Source organism: Coccinella septempunctata, chromosome 7, assembly GCF_907165205.1.
Source record: "Coccinella septempunctata chromosome 7, icCocSept1.1, whole genome shotgun sequence".
In the NCBI taxonomy this organism is placed as follows: domain Eukaryota; kingdom Metazoa; phylum Arthropoda; class Insecta; order Coleoptera; family Coccinellidae; genus Coccinella; species Coccinella septempunctata.
Window position 1 is genome coordinate 2605945 of NC_058195.1, and position 22079 is coordinate 2628023.

The following is a 22079-nucleotide window of genomic DNA, read 5'->3' on the forward strand; positions in this document are numbered from 1 at the left end:
GACAAATCTATACGATTATACGAGGATATATTGAAAATATCTCAGCCTACTATAGAACCAAACAAAATTTCAATGTCAAAATATTTTATTACTCAACATATTCTCCTCTTAATTGGAAACATTTATTACAGCGAACCTGCAACGTCTCTAGACCTTTCAAAAAAATGTTTCTTCTTTCTCTACAAACCAGACCTCCACAGCTTTGATTACCTCCTCATTAGAAGAAAATTTACGACTTTTAAACTTTTTTTCAGTTGAGGAAAGGGATGATGGTTGGATGGAGCCAAATCTGGTTAACGAGGGGGGTGTTCTACTAATCCAAACCCTAAATCACGAATTTTTTACATGGCAACATAAGATTAGTGTGCAGGGGCGTTGTCCTCCAAAAACAAAACACCTTCAGATAGCTTTCCGCGTCTTTTCTCTTCAATTTTTTCTCGAGAAGTGGTCAGTAATGTCGAATAGTAATCTCCGAATATTGTTATATCCTTATCTAAAAAATCAATCATGATTACTCCATGGCAATCCCAAAAAAACTGAAGCAATAACTTCTTCAGCAGATTTTTGAACACGATTCTTCTTAGGTCTTGGAGAACCAGAGTGTCGCCATTCCATCGATTGTTACTTTGTTTCTGGATCGTAAAAATGTACCCAAGTCTCATCCATAGTAACAATTCTGTTTAAGAAGTCTACATCGTTTTCAAATCGAGCACAGATTGAACGCCATGCTTCTACCCTTGCACGCTTTTCGTCAACATTCAAACATTTGGGGATCCCTTTTGCAGCAATTTTTCTCATGTCCACATTGACGTGAACTATATGATGAACGCGTTCGTATGAAATATTCAGTGCTTCAGATATCCGTTTTAGCTCAATTCGACGGTCTGATAAAATCATGTCATGAATTGCATCGATATTTTCGGGGACTGACACAGAAACTGTCCTTCCCGATCGGCCATCATCTTCAATGGAAAATTTACGTCTTTTGAAGCTTCCAGTCTAATTTTTCACGGTCACATACGAATGACATTGATCACCAAGGGTATTAAGGGTATCTTCGTAAATCTGCTTAGCTCTTAACCCTTTTAAATACTGGTATACTTGATGATGACTCGATACTCCAATTTTTCGATTTTCAAAATTTCGGTGGACATCTTCTTTCCTGCAATTTATTCCGTAACCCTGGTTTACTTTTTTGACCTCAAAGTTCACACTGACACTTCTAATGAGTTGCTATGGTAATGCAATATATTTTTCATGCATAGAATTGGTCTAGGCTAACTAGATATCAATACATCCTCTAACACGGACTTCCACACTTCTTATAAGAGTAAGGGTCAAGAATTTTCTTCAGTCATCATCAACATCAAAATTTTTGTTTCAAAATACCCGTAGTTTTTCAGATTCCGATTCCCTCAACTTCATTATGGTCTTAATGGTTCAAAATCACGCCATCAGGGTCCGTCATCATCCGAATAGTAGATTTCCCCATCACTTATAGTATTACTTTTCGTTTCACGAGTCATAATACTCATCACAGCATTGTTATATCATCCTCTTGAAATACCACGCTTAAAAAATCGTGAACGTCTTTCTTGCCAAGAGTATACTCGAGAATAACAAATGAAGTCGTTCAATCATCCAATATACTTCATTATGGGTTACATCAATAATAACGAAACGAAGAATGCGAACACTTTTAGATACAGCTTGTGTTCGACATAGTAATATGAATGGAATTGAAAGTTTCGATTCGTCAAATTGTCTTGTAAGAAATAAATTTTTTCTTCGATTTGTTCAACTTGATCAGTTTGTGTTCAAAGATGCAGAATATCAAGTGATTTCTTCCCTCCTTATTCGAAATATTGTGCTTGAAAAGTTTGAAGACTTCATTATCCATAAAAATGGGGCAAAGAAATATTCTCCAGATTCTTAATTCACAATGAACGACGATTCAATAAAAACCTTCTGTGCTCAGGAGTAGGATTGAACTACAGATTCATGAGATTGTAATTACTTGTTCTTCTTTCACCAAATCATAATTAAAAATCATATTTCTCCAGAAATTTCGGTGGATTTTTAGGATCATCTAGGGATCACGAAATCTTCGATGCTTTCCACAGTTTTCATCACAATCAATAAAGGAACAATTCCCGAGTTGGGATGAAACAATAGAGTACCATCAAGTTCGTTCTTCTATGAATAAATTATTCAAATCTTCATGTCTGTCACGTCACCATGAAGGACAACATCCGCCTCGGAGATCTTACGTACATCAAACAAAAAATTAATAATAATACAATGCACTTTCGCTTAATTTCACGGTTCAAATTAAACGACAGTTATTTCTTACACGGGACAGGACATGTCAACACGTAATTATATAGAAAGTGTAACATTTTCGTCTATTTTTTTCTAGCACGACGGAGAGGATGACAATCGGTCTGGATCTGAAGCATATAATTCAATTATTCTACGGATTTAGCCAAGAAATTTGACTTTTACTTGTTGCATATTCAGTGAAATATCAGAGCAACCTACGTATTCGAATGTTTAGCATGAAATTCACTATTCAAATTCGTTGCTCTTCCTTGATGATAGAGTGGAGGACAATATTAATAATTATTATCGTTAAAAATTTCGAATTTGCAATTCAAATCTCGATCATAGTATTTGGGAAGATCCTCAATTATAGTGATAGCTGAATATATTATTGAATGCGAAAATCACACTTCATTATCGTATAATGGACAGTGAATTAAATTAAATGAAGAATATAGAACCTAAAGACGCTAGAATTATATCAAGAATAAACTTCATTCCTTTCTATAGCATCAGCTCGAAGTGATAAATACATTATCAAGTAAACGCGATGAATGAAATCATCGATCGCCATCAATATAAAAAAATTCTCGAATGAATTATTCATATATGTCCCAACCCATCACATCTACTGACCCAACAGAAGTGTAACTAGATCAAGATCGTCTCTGGGAATCAACAATAAATGATGTGATCCAATTAAAGGCCATCCGCGAGAAGAGACAATGATTTATTTTGTAACAATAATGCGTCGACAACGCGTACTGTTACCGTACTACAAGAAACACACTAGTGTGACCCTGAATACGGCGCTGTTGTGAACACGCTGTGCGTTAATTGACCTTCATTTACCTAATACTGCCCACAAAAAGTAGGGCCTTAAGGGCACCATACACGTCGAGATTGTGCAGACCCAACTAATCTGGTTTTGAGATCGATTTTTGAACACTAAAAGTGTTTGATTCACTTTCATTTGAATCTACGAGCAAATTTCAACATTACACTTTCATTTTACTCATTGTATTTGATTCCTCAGTTCAAAAGCTTCACAATAACCTCAAGACAATACAGTTCTTTTGATCTATGGCTCCCTTAACGCGGAGATAAAGTGTTGAAGACCCAACAAATGAGCCAACATCATCATCTGCTGGTTATTACGTTATAAATGAACGTATTCAACAATTGCGGGAACATATATTGTTTGAGAGAATAAAGTGTTGATTAAGCAAACTCCAGATTCGCAATTTGTCCTCTGAAGAATTCAAGAACAATTAGCCATTGTGTTTACCGCTTAATGGTGGTAGCGGCTTGAAAATTAAAACCTCTTGCTGGACTATGTAATGGCTCTTTCAATTTGGCTGTTGCTAATTGGAAAAGTGTCCGGAATTTCCAAGATAAAACTAAATGTAGAAGACATTTTTTGCTCCTCCAGACCAAAATTGTATCGAACATGTCACAGTGAATACACGCTTACCTGATCCACTATGCAGACATTACAAGATGTTCCTTATGCTTTTATGCGAAAATGCACCATAACTTCTTCATTTTCATACTTCCGTCAAAACTGACGTTAACGAACTGACATCGATGGTCAAAGTTCAGATAATTTTCTCTGATCATCGATAGAAAATAATTTAATTCTGTGAAATGTCACTCGATTTTTCGTAGATGTCAGAATTCGATTCTTGTTGTCATTTCCCGTGAACCACTCAGCGATATAACAATTTCCGAGGAAAAAACAATAATTGTCGCTCTTCTCCGAACAGAGCAGCTAAGAGCGTTTAGAAATCAATCAATCTCCTGCATCTAATGTGGAGAAACTAATTCCTCAATTATCTTCCAGAGCCCGAGATAACCATCTTCTCAATCAGGAAAGACATGCATCACAATTCCAGATACTCCGAGAATTTCTATGCCAGTAATTCTTCCCATGACGAAAACGGTGTAATTGGTTCATTCCTACGAAAAAATTGTACGCGCGTTTTTGCGTAATAAAACCCGATGTGAAAATATGGAATAACTCACTCTGCTCGCGGTCGGAGACCATGTGAACGCTCCACGGTTTTTACGGAGCGATGGAGGATTTTTTTATGGCACGAACGACACGATCACACGAGTTTTAAGCTTCGAAGGAGTGAGAATTTCCGGTTTTCAAAATCGAAACACGATTTTCTAAGAAGGTATGGCTCCATTGTAACTGTTCCTAGACCCTGAGAGCTGTCTTCACAGCCACCTCCTCAACGCTAACATGTCTCTTCCTCCTACTAAAGAACTTTCAACCCTTCAGATGTTAAATCTTGATTAGGTTAACTTATGTGGAACACGTTGTCAAACACCTTCTAGTAGATATCAAGATCTGTCCTAGAAATTTCTGTAGAAGCCACTGGAACAATGTGATGTTCAATAGCATTTTTCTCCACACATAGTCTAAGACTACATGCTCTACTGATGAAGAGAATGATATATCACCATCAAGAACATGAGGAGTTTTATCAATCTGATGGATCTGGTCAGAGAGAGCAAAGAAAACAACGAACACCAAGTCCAGGCAAGATCCAGGGCAGTTGTTTGTTAGATAGAAAAAGTCACATCAAGCTATTCGGGAACTTAGAGATTATTGTAAGTACCTAGAGAGTTCTTCAGTTGATGACAGCATAAACTTGGTTGAAAATAGCAACAGTTCCACGAGTTTTAGCTTTTGAAAGCGAGTGTTCTTTAGCTTCCTTCCTACCATATCTATTCAAATACCTTCTCTGGATTGAGATCATCAACTTCCCAGAGAAAAGCTTTCCATGTTTATTCATTTGTGCTCAGATAGATGAATCAGTGGAGTAGATGCATAAAAATAGAATCACATCAAAATGGGAAACCGGCAGATTTCCTTGAAGGACTCAGTACATCTTCTTAGAGTAGCTGTCGATTCAGCACATGTTTACAAATTACATTCCACTTTTTTCACTAGGCATCTGATTCCATTGAATGGTATACAGATTATTCAAAACCACGACAGAGGTTGGCGCTGGCAGAAATACTTGCAATCAAAAGATGCGTAGACATATACCTGGACATCAAGAAACTATCAAGAATGTGGTCCATTCTGATAGACAAGCTACTACCAGAGCACTGATCTTCCATGTGATCCACTCAAAGCTGATATGGGAATGTCAAAGGAAACTTAATGAAATAGTCAAGAATAACAAGGTCTCTTCAGTATGGTCACTCTGGAATCAAAGGAACCAGAAGGCCAACATATTCGACACCTACTGGCCCAAAGCCTTTCTGTGGTGAAGGAAAATGAACCTATAGGTACCAAATAATTTCTGGAGAATGGAGAGACCAGAAATGTCCTACTGTATCCTTCGTCCAGAGTTTTAAAACTCCAAAAGTATTTGGAGCTGAGCAAGAATAAGTTGAGCCTCCTCACTGGCTTCCCCACAGAAAATTGGAAAGCATATTAGGAGAATGGGACTTGCAGAAACTGACGAGTGTATATTCTGTAAGGTAGAGGAGAAAACGCCTCTCAGACACTGGAGTTCATTGAAACTTTTGAGCTGGAAGGCGAGCTCTAGATGATGCAGTTTTGAAAACAGCTCTGGTGGAGGGCAGAATAGACTTAAGGTCGAAGTGAAATGTAGCCCACTCAGCAAACTATAAACCATCTGCTTCCAGATCCGCCGGCAACACTAGGACTGTGAAATGTTACCACCATTTCGCTTCTGAATGGACCGTTCCAAACATCTACAACTACCAGAAGGCTTTGTCTTACTGAACTGACATACTGTGGAGCACACCAGCGTCTGAAACTCTTCTAGAGGTGACAAACCTTTCAGTAGGTAGAGTGGAAAAAAAGTGAAAATCATTATTTTAACAAGTCTCGCAACAACAAGAGCCATAAGTACCCTAGACCTGGGGTCAAAACAGACACGGTCGACCAGAAAAAACCATCTGCGCTGGTATGACGGCACGTAGACTCGTAACCATCTGCAATTCCTGAACAATGAGCCGAACCACGCCGTGTACCAGCGATTCGAGAGAGGTCAGAGGTGGCACGTGACGTCCCTAATGAACCGACACGCGTTCAATTCATAGATCGGCCTACTACGACCGTCGTGTTCGCGCGCCTCGCTTACGCCATCTTTATTACAATATTGCCAACATCACGACTTCAAACGGTTACCATCGCGGGCTGATTGTTTTTAATTAAGACCGAATTCACTCTTCGTTGGTCGCTTTGTCAGGTTCACAGGGTCCGTTATGGCTGTTAACGAGATTTCTGATAAGGTCGACGATGTCTAGTATCATCTCTTCGGTGCTGACGTCATGTTCTGTACGGCGGATCGGATTAATAATCCTTCGGCGTGTCGGTATGTCCGGAACCTTGTGGATGGAGAGGATGGTTTGGAGTGTGGAGAATGTCTTCTTCCATATTTGGGGAAAATGAAGGCTGTTGGTGGAATTTGGTTGGCTACGAGAGACACCCAGTCATATCCTGAACGTTTCACCAATAAAGGTTCCCTGGGTTGTATCAAGAGCTTCTTGTACATCTGTTGTCAGATCAATAAAGGTATTCCAGTTTCTACGTATATGACAACTCAAAGATTAAGCCTTCAACATGGATGTAAACCAACGAATAAAGATGTTACTGCTATCAGGAAGAAGCACTGAGATGTCCTGTCATCGTTTGAAAGATGTCATATGATTGACGAAGGAAACAACAACGTATTTTGAGCCTGGTTTCCCTAAGACTAGGAAAATGCACATATTGCAGAAAACAATTTCAAAAGAATAATAAAACAGAAAGAAGAACAATCAGGCTAAATTGTGAAGGACTGGATCATTCCAAAAGTTTCTTCAAAATGATAACATTGAAGATCTGAAACACATCTGGATCTAAGCAGGAACATTTTGGAACATAACTTCAATCCAAAATATCTAGGGTTTAAGCAGGATTCCTCGCTGAATTTCAAAGCATATTTGGAAAATTTACGTCTGAAGTTGAAAACTAGGAATAATATCCTGCATAAACTAACTGGTACTTCATGGGATGCTGATGAACTGTTCTTCGAACGGCAGCCCTAGCTTTGGCTTTTTGGGTGTCTGAATATTTAACCCCGTTTGGGTTAATAGATTTATTCCTCCATTTCCCCATTTTCTCAAATTTTCAAAGTTGTGCTTAACATTGCATCATAGAACATATTCCTAAGAAATTCTTGAAAAATGTCACAAAGTGGCGAATGCGCAGGTAATGCTATTTTATGAAATGATGAGTGTCTGATTTTCATGACATAAAAACGTAAACTATGCACAAATCGTTCATAGGTCATGATCATTATATGCAATTGCGAAATTTCCAATAGGATTCCACAAAAACTTCGCAAGGTAATAAAATTCTCGATCACCATTCTTCTTGGTTGTTTTATGTCTTCACGTGATGTCAAAACCGGAAATTTGAACGGATTTAGATGAATTTCAAGTTTCTCCTGAGAATACTCAATTTGCCTAACTGTCGACAGGATGCAGTTCATCTACGGTTTGACAGAATCACCTAAATGGACCGTTTTAGAGGAAGAAGACTTATGTAACTTCTGTCGAAACATGGCGATATGCTTAAACGGATAACGTGGAAGATTGAACTCTCGTTAAAAATCATCGATGCTATTACGTAAAAGACGTCGACAATTAAGAGCTGCGCAATCTGACATTTTTTTCAAAACGAATTATTACATAGGTGGCTTCTTAAATAAGATGTCGGATACACTCTTCGTTTTTAAATTTGATCCAGAGCATATCTATAGGGTTTTACTCAACCCCAAGTTATGGTACCCACTCAATAAAAGTCAAGAAGAAATTTTCGAAAAAATACAATACTATAGATGGAAATCCTCAGAAGTAGAGAAAATGATTCATGAATCCTTGTTTATGAAGGAATGATCATTCAAATGAAAAAGAATCCTCAACTGCTTTCATTTCCCAAGTTCGCAAAATATTTTTCGAATTAACATTTTCAGTACCCACCACTTTTTTTTTAAATCTGGCTCAAAAACAATCCATACAATATTAGAAAAAAAAACTAATTTGCAATACTTATAATAAATAGAGAATAACGAGGTTCATAGTAAAATATTGAATATTATTATGATCATATCATGCGAAATGAAGAGGCATATCAAAAAAACACCATTTAAAAATGAATTACGTTGAAATTAACAACAGATTTAACCTAGGATAATAGATAGAGAATATGCCACTAATAGAAATTGAACATTTTTCTGCAATTGCATCCTTATTTTATGGACCAATGAAAAACAGTATTGTGAATATCGAAAATACTCAAATTAATGAAAAAATCTTGAATCCTTGCATTTTATACGGGAAATTTTCAATGATTTTCGAGATAAGTTGCAACTGATCATTGAAAATGAGCCCAGTGTTTTTGACCGCTCGCAGAAACCACAACAACATGAGCTATAACTTACAGTTCCTTTCAGTACCATAAATCAATACTTATTTCGATCGCTGATCACTCCAATGATCTTCAAACATGAAAAGACTGACCACTTAACTGTGATCAATGTGACAACAGGATATAAAAAAATGAATCAGTGAATTTTAATGACAATTGCCATTTTTATTTATGTGCGCTACGGATGTTTATAGTTGACACAAATGTTAAGAACAGGATGCTTGTGCGTGAGATGTACCTAGTGATATCATTGTATTTTCCGATCAGTGTTTATACATCTAAGAATCGCTTAGCATTTTGGGAATTTTCCCGCATGGTAAATGAAGAACTCTTGGTGACTTCAACGCTTGGTAGAACGCGAAAATCAACATTGAATAAGACGAAGACCAATAAATCTGCTGGCATTTCCCAAAGAACAATAAATTGTTTATTGCGTACCCAATCGCTTTTTACATACTGATGCATATTCTTCGGCATTATTGGTGCGTGAAATCATTTCAATACCGTTTTTTCAAGAGCATCTATCGATAAACCGTCAATCGTGCGCCAAATCAAGCATTAAATGATTTCTTTTGTGTAACATTTCACAGCATTTTTCCTATCATTATGTCGAAAGTGAGAAGAACGAAAGTTTGATCAATTTGATTTCGATCCCAATTCACTTCTTATCAAGTTCATGATGAAAGTACGCAATTTTGATGTGGTTCGAAAATACGCAGAGATGGAGATTATTTTGCGGTTTGCTACAGAACTGGGTCGAAAGAAAATGATTTCGAGAGCTAACTTCAGTCCGAGTGAAAATGCAACTTAGGGTATCTTCGAAATTGATTTTGAAATTGGCAGTCAAAGAGGGTATCTTATAAGAATTTTCATCTCTTTTCATAAACTTCGTTTGCAAGTAAATTCTTCAGGTTATCTCAGTTTTGTGGGTTGAAATGGTTGAGCTGACTCACCTTTATCTGATTTCACAGAAGAGCTACTTTGGGCACTCTTGGAATCTCATCTGGACCGAAATCTCTCCGGCACAATACAAGGCACAGAAATCGATTGCGACAGTTTCAAACCACATCAGTCAATAATCCTTTTTGTACTCTCGACAAGGAACGAAACACCTTCTAATTGAAGCACTTATGTCAAGACCTGAACGAGTCTCGGTAAGACACACTACAAGAGTCTGTTTATCTGGATATGATCCGTTAACAAGTTCACAGGTTCAACAACACCACGCCTCCAAGATGATATTTCAGCTCATGTAATAGTGGTTCACTTTTATGCACAGGTCGAGGTTTTAAAGGTCCAGCGTCTTGGGAAATACAAGATTTCGCACTGTCAAAGGGAATTATTTATGGGATGATCACTTATACTGTCGCGTACGGTCATTTAGCGAAGTTGCAGTGTAAATTCGAGGAGATATGGATGCCGGTTAAGGCGCGAAACTGCGGAGACTTCAACGTTCGACCAAGAGCGAAACCTTATCACCATCGAACTTGCGGTTATCAGTCTGGGGTTACGTAAATGACGTGCACGTGAACGAGGCAGGTACGTAGCAGGCTGAGCGTGCGTTCACAACAGCGGTCGAAAAGCGACTGATGATCACCGGCTAAGAGTACACAAGACACTGCTCCAGATCTGACGTTTTAGAGATCGAAAGTGTTTTGCGGATGAACCGAGTTGATACCGTTTAGGTTTTGTTTCGCAGCGGTGATAGTGTTGGCGGGGCTGTGGTCAGTTCCTGGTGAAGGCAGTCTTGGACGGCGGCGCTGCTACCGACCAGCAGGATGTGCCAACGGGCGGGTAATTAGATTCGGTTTTGGGTGTGTCGAAAATGGGATATGGAGTAGTTCGCTCGTTGCTTCACGAGTTTGATTTATCGATTTTTTATGTGTCTCTCTGGTAGGCGAGATTTGGGTATTGGCGGAGATTAACATCTTCAGAGGTGGCTAGGTTAGATTCTACGTCGCTGTTACTGATGTTGTTCGACTGAGTTGAACCTCGCCGATTTTTCTATTTCTGGTTCAATTTCGGCATCTTAAATTATCGTTTTCAACAGCAAACTCTTCGTTTTGTGGAAGAAATCCTACATTGAAACAAATCAGAAATAAGTGACCCATATATAGGAACACAGAGTCCTTGACTTTTACATATACACTGCGCAAAAAAATTAACGCACATTCTGAAAATCTCAATTTTAATGAAAGTTAACTCTACATTGACTTTATAACTTATTTTTTATGTTCTCTCGGGAAGGTTTTGAAAGATACAAGACACATTAAATGGAAGAAAAATTCAGGATTTCACCGAATCTTATGTGAAAGAAGAGAAATGAACAATTTTCAAAATACTGAAATGCTGATAAGTGATTTAATACTTGGTATTTTCACCCCTTCAGTTAATTACAGCTCGGCAACGACGGTTCATACTCAAAATGAGTGATCTTAAAATGTTCTGATCTAATCCTTCCCAGATTTCTCCGAGTTGGATTCCTAAGTCATTAAGAGTAGCTGGATGATTTTCTGAACTTCTCAGCCTTCTATTGAGGTTGTCCCAAACCTGCTCAATCTGATTGAGATCTGGACTTTTTGCTGGCCATTCCATTCGAGAGACTTCAACCTCTTCGAGGTACTCCTGAACGATGCGCGCACGATGGGGTCTGGCATTATCGTCCATAAAAATGAAATTTTCACCAATGTATGGGGCAAATGGCACTACATGCTCTTCAAGAATGTTCCTTATATACTTATCAGCATTCATAGCTCCATTATCAACGACCACTAGGTCTGTGCGAGCAGTCAAAGATATTCCACCCCATACCATAATCGATCCTCCCCCGAAACCAGTAGTATTTAGGAAATTGCACTGAGCATATCTCTCATGTGGACGTCTGTATACAAGGAAACGTCGATCACAATGGTAGAGGTAGAATCTAGACTCATCTTTGAAGAGAACTCTTTCCCTATCGGCCTCTTCCCAATGGATATGCTCTCTCGCAAAATCCAAACGCGCTTTCGATGGGCTGGGGTAAGAGCTGGGCCTCTTGCCGCGACACGAGGCCTTAAATCATATTCTCTGAGGCAATTTCCTATTGTCTGAGTGCTAATTTGCACCTCATGAGTTTGCTCAAGCTGCATTTGAAGGAGGCAAACCAATGTCTCAACGAAGAAACTCTCAAGTAACGTTCTTGAATGGCAGTTGTTACCCGTGGTCTACCCTGTCCTGGTCTTCGGACATTCACACCTGTCTCCCTGAATCGTTGCATCATTCTGGGCACACTTGTATGGGAAAGTCCAAACCTTTCTGCAATTCTTGTGTATGTCCACCCTTCTTCTCGCAAAACTACCGCTTGGGCACATTCCTCTTGGGTCAAATTGCGTGTTTCGCGTTGCATAGCCATCGAGTGTAGAAAATCAAACGAAAGAAAAACTATTGATCACTAGAATTGATCGAGAACAACTGATTTTAGAATGGAGCCAATACATTCAAAATCTGATAATATAATCTTTTTTTATTCCTGCTGGAAAAAAACATCTGTATTGAAGAAAACCGTTGAAAGTGGATAACATATGTATGCATAATTCTGATAAAAATAATTATCATTGAGAACACCTTCAGTTGTAGAATAAATTTGAGATTTCCATAATGTGCGTTAATTTTTTTGCGCAGTGTATATATATTTGAATAATTCGATAAAATCCTTTGAGAGATATTCCCAACTCCAACTAACAGTTTCATGTTGATTTTAAACTGTCAGTGTCATCTCAACAGGGGTTAAATATGCAGCCCTCCTGAGTTTTGGAATGTCCATGAGGGAGTAGCCTGATGATGACTAGCCTGGTGTAGACCAAAATATATAGACAAAATTCATCGAAAATTTGTGTGTTTATCAATTCTAAAAATGTGCACCGAATCATTCAACCAGTTCGTTACGTGAACGACAGGTCCTGTATATTACCGCCCATAAAATAGTCTGAAAAACCAGAATACAGACGTACGTCAATACGGCGGCAGCAGTATTTGCGTGGCTCGGACATTAGAACCGTGTTTTTGAATACGATTATTCTAATATTATTATAATTTTATTGTTCTCGCTGATTACCGATTGTTATTATCGGCCTATCCGTATTAATTTATGCCGGACTTCTTCGGAAACCTTGTTCTGGATCCTTGAATGGGCGTTTGCCGCTGATTAAATATAGACTGCGGAAGCTGCGATGCAGAGGATCCGTCTGACTCAATGTCGCTGTGATGCAGAGGTTTGAGATTTTTTCGCCGATCGTTCTATCTTCGATGGAGGAAAACTGGAATTTCAGCATGGAGTTGCGTAATATAGGAGGGTTCCTAAGATCATCCCATTCGAATGAGCAACAAGATGACAGAATGGCGTTACTAAATATAATGGATAGAATGTTGTCTATACGACATTTCCGAGATGAAAATTTAAACGAAGAGAGATGGGATTCCCGAAATGCTCGCAATGGATTCAGCGTGTTCGAAAACCTATATTTTCATACCGAAATTCCCAATATCTGACACTGTTTAGGAGAAAATAATTTTTTTTGTTTTTCCACTTTTCATTTTCGAGTTGACTTCGAAGAGCTCTCTGGAGTGCAATTCTATATCGAATCATCAACTGTTTGGTTTTCTAGAATCTTCAAAACAAATTCTATGCACTCCATATCCTAAGACAGTGATAGAACATCCTGATTTTCAGACAGAGTAGCAAATAGGTCATTTTAGGGGGTCTAACCCCTTGCTCATTTTTGACCCAAAAAAACGAGATTTTCGAAATCGAGTTTTTGTGCTAGGGTGGAAGCCTTGGCAATGCTGATTATAAAACCGGAAAACCCAATTGGATCAGACGAATATAACAGGAGATATCGCAGATTGAAAATTGCGATTTTTGAAAAATTGACATTTCTAAGATGAAAATCTTAACGAAAGTAGATAGGCTTTCGAAATTACTCACCATAGATTCAGCGTGTTCGAAAACCTATATTTTCATACCAAACTTCCCAATATCTGACACTGTTTAGGAGAAAATAATTTTTTTTGTTTTTCCACTTTTCATTTTCGAGTTGACTTCGAAGAGCTCTCTGGAGTGCAATTCTCTATTGAATCATCAACTGTTTGGTTTTCTAGAATCATCAAAACAAATTCTATGCACTCAATATCCGAGGACAGTAATAGAACATCCTGATTTTAAGTGAGAGTAGCAAATAGGTCATTTCAGGGGGGTCTAACCCCTTGCTCATTTTCGACCCAAAAAATCGAGATTTTCGGAATCGAGTGTTTATGCTCGGGTGGAAGCCTTGGCAATGCTAATTATAAAACCGGAAATCCCAATTGGATCATACGAATATAACAGGAGATATCGCAGATTGAAAATTGCGATTTTTGAAAAATTGCCATTTCTAAGATGAAAATCTTAACGAAAGGAGATAGGCTTTCGAAATTGCTCGCAATAGATTCATCGTGTTCGAAAACCTATATTTTCATACCAAAATTCCCAATATCTGACACTGTTTAGGAGAAAATAAGTTTTCTTGTTTTTCCACTTTTCATTTTCGAGTTGACTTCGAAGAGCTCTCTTGAGTGCAATTCTCTATTGAATCATCAACTGTTTGGTTTTCTAGAATCTTCAAAACAAATACTATGCACTCCATATCCTAAGACAGTGATAGAACATCCTGATTTTCAGACAGAGTAGCAAATAGGTCATTTTAGGGGGGTCTAACCCCTTGCTCATTTTTGACCCAAAAAATCGAGATTTTTGAAATCGAGTTTTTGTACTAGGGTGGAAGCCTAGGCAACGCTGATTATACAACCGGAAATCCCAATTTGATCAGACGAATATAACAGGAGATATCGCAGATTGAAAATCGCGATTTTTGAAAAATTGCCATTTCTGAGATGAAAATCTAAACGAAAGGAGATAGGCTTTCGAAATTACCCGCCATAGATTCAGCGTGTTCGAAAACCTATATTTTCATACCAAAATTCCCAATATCTGACACTGTTTAGGAGAAAATATTTTTTTTTGTTTTTCCACTTTTCATTTTCGAGTTGACTTCGAAGAGCTCTCTGGAGTGCAATTCTCTATTGAATCATCAACTGTTTGGTTTTCTAGAATCTTCAAAACAAATACTATGCACTCCATATCCTAAGACAGTGATAGAACATCCTGATTTTCAGACAGAGTAGCAAATAGGTCATTTTAGGGGGGTCTAACCCCTTGCTCATTTTTGACCAAAAAAATCGAGATTTTCGAAATCGAGTTTCTGTACTAGAGTGGAAGCCTAGGCAACGCTGATTATATAACCGGAAATCCCAATTTGATCAGACGAATATAACAGGAGATATCGCAGATTAAAAATTGCGATTTTTGAAAAATTGACATTTCCAAGATGAAAATCTGAACGAAAGGAGATAGGCTTTCGAAATTACTCGCCATAGATTCAGCGTGTTCGAAAACCTATATTTTCATACCAAACTTCCCACTATCTGAAACTGTTTAGGAGAAAATAATTTTTTTTGTTTTTCCACTTTTCATTTTCGAGTTGACTTCGAAGAGCTCTCTGGAGTGCAATTCTCTATTGAATCATCAACTGTTTGGTTTTCTAGAATCTTCAAAACAAATTCTATGCACTCAATATCCGTGGACAATAATTGAACATCCTGATTTTTAGACAGAGTAGCAAATAAGTCATTTTAGGGGGGTCTAACCCCTTGCTCATTTTTAACCCAAAAAATCGAGATTTTCGAAATCGACTTTTTATGCTCAGGTGGAAGCCTTGGCAATGCTGATTATAAAACCGGAAAACCCAATTGGATCAGACGAATATAACAGGAGATATCGCACATTGAAAATTGCGATTTTTGAAAAATTGCCATTTCTGAGATGAAAATCTTAACGAGAGGAGATAGGCTTTCGAAATTGCTCGCAATAGATTCAGCGTGTTCGAAAACCTATATTTTCATACCAAACTTCCCAATATCTGACACTGTTTAGGAGAAAATAATCTTTTTTGTTTTTCCACTTTTCATTTTCGAGTTGACTTCGAAGAGCTCTCTAGAGTATAATTCTCTATTGAATCATCAACTGTTTGGTTTTCTAGAATCTTAAAAACAAATACTATGCACTCCATATCCTAAGACAGTGATAGAACATCCTGATTTTCAGACAGAGTAGCAAATAGGTCATTTTAGGGGGGTCTAACCCCTTGCTCATTTTTGACCCAAAAAATCGAGATTTTCGAAATCGAGTTTTTGTACTAGGGTGGAAGCCTAGGCAACGCTGATTATATAACCGGAAACCCCAATTTGATCAGACGAATATAACAGGAGATATCGCAGATTGAAAATTGCGATTTTTGAAAAATTGCCATTTCCAAGATGAAAATCTAAACGAACGGAGATAGGCTTTCGAAATTACTCGCCATAGATTCAGCGTGTTCGAAAACCTATATTTTCATACCAAACTTCCCAATATCTGACATTGTTCAGGAGAAAATAATTTTTTTTGTTTTTCCACTTTTCATTTTCGAGTTGACTTCGAAGAGCTCTCTGGAGTGCAATTCTCTATTGAATCATCAACTGTTTGGTTTTCTAGAATCTTCAAAACAAATACTATGCACTCCATATCCTAAGACAGTGATAGAACATCCTGATTTTCAGACAGAGTAGCAAATAGGTCATTTTAGGGGGGTCTAACCCCTTGCTCATTTTTGACCCAAAATAAACGAGATTTTCGAAATCGGGTTTCTGTGCTAGGATTGAAGCCTTGGCGACCCTGATTACAGAACCGGAAATCCGAATCGGATCAGACGAATATAACAGGAGATATCGCAGATGGAAATTTGCAGTTTTCGAAAAACGCCAATTCAAAGATGAAAATCTACACAGTGGAATGGTTTGTAGGTATATATCATCCCTATTGATTTTTTAACGAAATATTCCACTCTTGAAAGCGGTAAGACTGATTCTAGCAGACCTCAACGTTTTGCCAAACTACTTCTATTTCGGAAAATCATCAAAATCCATGTCATTGACATTATCATCCAATACGTATGGAAATGAAGATGTTCGACTCTGGTCAGGCAGTAAGGTCGAAAGGTTGACTTTTAATAACAAAATTCAACCTGAATAATCTATTCCAATATTCCCATCTTTAAATACCGAAATGAATAATTCATGAGATCTTCCCGTTTCGATGAATTTGTACACCTATTTCACAGATATGCCACTAAAATCAGGTATGTGAATATCATAATGAATATATGGGATAAACCCTGTGGAAAAAACCCCATCACCCATTTTTATCGATAGGACAACTGACGATCAATCGGCTAACGAGCACCAGTGCATTAATTGCATTCTAATTTACACATAGAATTTTTAATTAATACACACATCCGACATGCGATGAATATTCCAACAACGCGATGCATTTTCTTGTTCGTTATCGTAGTACTGATGACTTCATCTCATGAATTCGATCCTAATATTCCAACGCAGATCAGATTGATTGATTACAGAGCGTTTATTAAAGCATCCTTGTTCCAATAAAAATTGGTGATGGAATTGTACTTCTGGAAATTCGATTGAAGGAATCCGGTAGCTGTAAAACCCAATCTACAGTCAATAGTCGATACGCTTTCTTAGTTTTCAGATCTAGGATCCTAATCCTTGACAGTGTAAGGAAAAACATGAAAATTCCTAGTGTCATGACAGTTATGAATAAGAGTTACAAGGTTTTCTTGGGAACAGGCGGTTGATGAATTTGTCACGCTACTAATCAATAATTTGTCATGAACTATACATATTCAAATCCGCATTTGAACTCCGGTTACAATTCGATGAGATCATTCTTCTCCCTTTTCGATGTTGAAGAAAAAAAAATTGAGTTTTCTTGCCTCTCAAAACGAGCTGATCGAGTATAATTTTCGAATTTTTCTTGGTTTTTGGTCCAACATGATAAACTGAGCGATTTTTCACCCAAAATATAATTATTCAAGTCGTGGAGCACCCTTTCCACTCTTCTACTAGTTAAGGGTTTCCTCTGAAACCCCCCAAGCATTTAGCTGACCCTAAGAGAACACTGTTATGCTTATTGTCAACCGAGACAGCAGTTTAGTCGATCACAACATCAGCCTGCTCTATTTAGATCTCCTTGGTTGTCATTTCATCCTTCAGCATCACTATCGCTAATTCATCTTGTTGGTGTCATCAAAAACTACTATGGCACTGCTCTGAAAGAGCTTTTTAAAGTTGTCCACCTTGTAGCAGGAACCTTCTATCCCTGTCGTTGCATTTTCTGGTACCGAAGTCTACTTCTTTGCTGTTCAACATTGAAAATGATTTAATGAATCCCAGTTTTCCGAGGAAAATTGGAGTTCATTTAAGTGCATTCCTTTCATTTCATATATCCGCCTTTGAAAATATTTAATTCTCAAATATTCAGTACATTCATTCCGATAGGCAGAGTATATGTAAAAAAAAAAAAACGTTTATCTGTGTTTAACGTTGTTTTTCTTCGCATTCCGCGAGTGCCTGAAACAAAGGAGGTAGGTCCCCGTCTTTACCGTTCAGTTTCTTAATTAGACCTACACCGATTACTTCTTTGACACTGCTGTACTGTATCGCTTTCTGTTATATTTTGTCGTACTTTACCCTGTTTCGCGAGTCTGACTTTTCCCTTCGCTCTCAGTCATGGCGCGTAAGCCCTTGGGGTACTGAAGGGAAAGTCCCGTCAACCCCCCCTGTCCGCGTCATAAGTGTGGAATCCGAAATCTCTTCTTTTCTATCAGTCATGGCGCGTAAGCCCTTGGGGAAGAGAATAAGAGATACCGCTCGTCGTCAGTGAAATCCCGTAGATGCGCTAAAAAATAGACCTTTTCTTCGCTATCAGTCATGGAGCGTTATAGCCCTTGGCGTAGCGAATGAAAGTCTCGAATAGATCCGCCCTGGTTGTGTTCCTTTCATTCTGGAGAAATACAATTACATCCCGATACCGTATAGCAAGTCATTTCACTTCGCGAGGTCATCCTTAGTATTAATTTCGTTAGTTCTGGTTGGCGCATTTTATTGAACAACCTTTGATTTTTTACTGTACCCGGTATAAACTTTATAAAGTGCTTGTGACCGGATAGAATTTCCCGAATGTGTGTTTGATGATAGATTCGCTCATATTTCATACCTACACATATCTCTGTTGTACATATAATCAGTTTCCGAAGGTGTGAATAAACTAGTACATAATTTGATTTTGACTACTTCGTTATTGCTACCACCCTAGATAACAGCGAACTCTGTCTCCGACTAGCAGCTACTCTGGTAGGTTTGCTATTCTTCCTAGTGAAAAGAATAGCTGGCGCTCGAGATAAGTTTTCTCCGAGGTAACCACGCTACAATGGACCTATTGGTCCAAAACCGCCTAGTTCAGATGTTATGGGCAAAAACCAAAGAATATCTCGGAGATTAAGTTTTTTAGCCCTAACTGAGTTAGCACCAGAGTAAACTTTACAAGTTATCAATATTGTAAAATACGAGTATCACCTGAAAAGATCTAGATCAAAACCAGACATTCCTCAACAGCTTCTGCACGTAATCAAAGTTTCTCAAGGCCATAATTCTTCATATCGTCCATCACAAGCTGACGAGGATAACATATGGCCTATAGGACCGCTCTGATGATCGACAAAAATTCCAAAACCCCTCAACCAGTTCTCCAGTCCCTCAGTCGACTCTGTCAGTCTCAAATAAATCTACAAGCCGCCGTTTATTAGAATAAATGTTGCTCATCATCCCACTCGCCATACTTCGATGTTCCACGTCCGGTAACGATGATAGATCAGTGAGGTTTTCGAAGAAATTCGAATTTTATTTATATCCTTCTACTGACTCCGCAATAATTAAGCCGGGAGTGTATGGTAGGAATGACCAAGTGTGTGGAACTGCTCTAGTTAGGTGAAGCGGCGTATAGTGGTCAAGCAGGAACTGATCTCTGCGACTAGGTTCACCCACTATGCTCGGATGAACGATTTATTACATACTTGTGCAGATTAAGCCGCAGTGGCGTAACAGACTAGATCTGGTTTTCCTCCATTAGTTGGTTTTGATTACTCATTCCTTAGCCTTAAGAATAACTGATCGTTAGGTTTATTCTTCAGGTACAGAACAAGAGGAGATCAAAATGTGTAAGGACTCACTCGATACACTTAGACAAAAACGAGTTTTTCAGCCTTAGCTTTCATGTAATAACCTATAGACTATGGAGATTGGGAAAAGCTACATTTTCATTCAGAAAGATTAAACATGCAGTTCATTTCCAGTGCCAACTACTTATAACTGTTAAAATACTCCTCCAGAATTCATAGAGTTTATATCTCCTCAAAGCTTTCAAGAAAAAACAGTCTATGTTTAAAAATCAGGTGATTATACTAATAAATCAGATATTGTATACCATTTTTTCTTTGAGATCAAATTCCTCATGATAAGGGAAGACCTTCATGGTTTCTGAATTGATCCTCTCATCTATCTTCAGGTTGATTTTATCGAGAGATTCCACTTGAGATGACATGGAGGTAATTCTTAGATTCAGCAGGTAGAATTTCAGTATTCTATCCTATTTAGGGAGGAACTGTATGAGGCAGGTGCTTAGCATAGGAAAAGAAGTTCACAGTTAGTTTACTCATTTGCAAGGCAGAGTTTTCCTCAACTGACAATCCAACTGTTTCCAAGAATTTGGATTAATAAACTATACGAGAGTCATTTACGATACTTCTGCTTTAAAAGACTATACTTCTACAAGTAGTGCAACAAATTCAGGAGTGTACAATTTTGAAGAAAGTAATCACGAACCAATGAATTTGAGGCAGTCAAGGTTAACTTTTTTATTTCCATTGCACGCACCATGAAAATCAATTGAATAAGTCTGTCTTGAATAGAAGAGTTGCACAGATGAGAGTAAATAGAAGTAAGACACTTTGGCGCCATCTTCAAGGGCTAAACAATTCTGAAAAGCCATAGGATGCTGCCACCTCATGGGAATAGGCATGTCATAAACTGACTGATGCAGGGTTTTTATGAGGAATATTAAGAAACTCCGCACTACCTTCTTACAGAATGCAAGCGAAGCAAAACTTGAAGAATAACTGAGGGAAGGGCAAAATAGAGCTTGAGGTCACAATGAAATATAACCCTCCCAAAAATCTAAATCTAGTTAGTTGTGGGAGATGAAGATGCTCTTGCTCTCAAAAACTTTAAGTAGCAAATTCTGTCTGCCTTTTGCTCTAAACAATCTTCTGTATCTTTCCCTGTCTCTTTCGCACTCACAATCTCCATTGGAACCAAATCTCGAGTAGGATGAGACCTAAGTTCTTCCGGATGGTGAATACGGCAGATGTTGATTTTGTTGGCTATTGGTGAGCGAATTTCTACACTACGAATACCGGAATCATTGAGCAATTCAAGCATACTTATTTGGTATTTCTTATCATAAATGAGGGTGTATTTCAAAAGGCTCTAGGAGATGGATCCAGGACGTGGTACCGACACTGTCCTCATGACAGACATTCCTAACATCTTGCAATTTCAGATATTTTTCAATTCTCGCCCGCTTTTCTCTTTTGTGTAACGCCAAGATTTTCCTTGTATTCGCGTGCTAGCATCTATTAAGTCGCTGCTGTCGTAATTTCTGAGATAAGCTATCTGAGCTGTTCGATGGTGTTTTGTTGGTCCAGTGAGCACAAGACGCGGCTTAGAATTGAGATAGAGAAAGAACGGTACACGCCTGTGTCGGGGTTGTTTACGGGCTTCATTTAAATGGGGATCGCTGGATATAATAATTAAAAACAGGACGGTTGTGTGGCTATGTTTTCAGAGTTCTGTCTGAACGAAGGCGGCTTGATTGAGGGTGTGGTTAAGCTTTGGAAAAGCTGACCAGTTAAAATTGGTTTATTACTTTGATTTTCTCCCAAACAGAAGCGATGTATCTTTGATTTGTTCGTGAATTCCAACACAAGGTTCCAATGTACAAATAAAATATTCATGCCTGAATAAACTGCTATCCAAACGACAAGGATATTTATGTTTTTTGAAGATGCATGTGTTCGGAGTGATATGAATTTCTAAATTTCCGCAATTTTCATCAAGCAGATGAAGAAACACATGAAATCCACGACAATCTTTGAGTAGATAAATCTGATTTAAGCCAGGAAAGACCAACAAAAGTGAAAACCAGCTGAGCTGAATAAAACCCCGACGGAGAATTGGATTCTGCAAAGAATCCTACTATTAG

The 22079-nt window shown here is 38.1% G+C and overlaps 1 protein-coding gene across 1 annotated transcript in view; it reads right to left on the reverse strand.

Moving 5' to 3' along the window:
- The window catches only part of LOC123317124 (histone-lysine N-methyltransferase PRDM16-like), a 62016-nt gene extending 51674 nt beyond the window's left edge, over nucleotides 1–10342 (reverse strand). Inside the window, exon 1 of the mRNA XM_044903509.1 lies at nucleotides 9739–10342. The gene's annotated coding sequence lies outside the window, so the exon portion shown is untranslated. The remainder of the gene's footprint in view (nucleotides 1–9738) is intronic.
- Between the last annotated feature and the right edge of the window lie 11737 nt (nucleotides 10343–22079).